The 280-nt window shown below is 59.6% G+C and overlaps 1 protein-coding gene across 1 annotated transcript in view; it reads right to left on the bottom strand.

Moving 5' to 3' along the window:
• The window catches only part of EMH_0011590 (uncharacterized protein), a gene marked incomplete at both ends in the record, with an annotated part of 7,928 nt that overhangs the window by 4,770 nt on the left and 2,878 nt on the right, over nt 1-280 (bottom strand). The window lies entirely within an intron of this gene.

The raw sequence follows: 280 nt of genomic DNA, 5'->3' as shown, positions 1-280 counted from the left end.
TGCTGCTGCTGCTGCTGCTGCTGCTGTTGCTGCTGCTGCTGCTGTTGCTTGAGTCGTCTTGACTGCCTACGGCTGCTGCTGCTGCTGCTGCTGCTGCTGCTGGCTGCAGCCACAGCAGCAGCAGCCGCTGCAGCGGCTGCATGCAGCAGCAGCAGCAGCAGCAGCGTTCAGCCCCCTTCTCTCTCCCTTCATGTTTTGTTGTTCGCAGCACATTAAAAAGTGCAGGAGTAAGGACTTGAGGGGCAGCAGCAGCAGCAGCAGCAACAACAACTGCAGCAGC

The sequence above is a fragment of the Eimeria mitis genome, genomic scaffold (genome assembly GCF_000499745.2).
Source record: "Eimeria mitis Houghton genomic scaffold, Emh_scaff422, whole genome shotgun sequence".
In the NCBI taxonomy this organism is placed as follows: Eukaryota; Apicomplexa; class Conoidasida; order Eucoccidiorida; family Eimeriidae; genus Eimeria; species Eimeria mitis.
The sequence above is the reverse complement of the archived record's forward strand: the minus strand, read 5'-3'. Positions and strand labels throughout refer to the sequence as shown.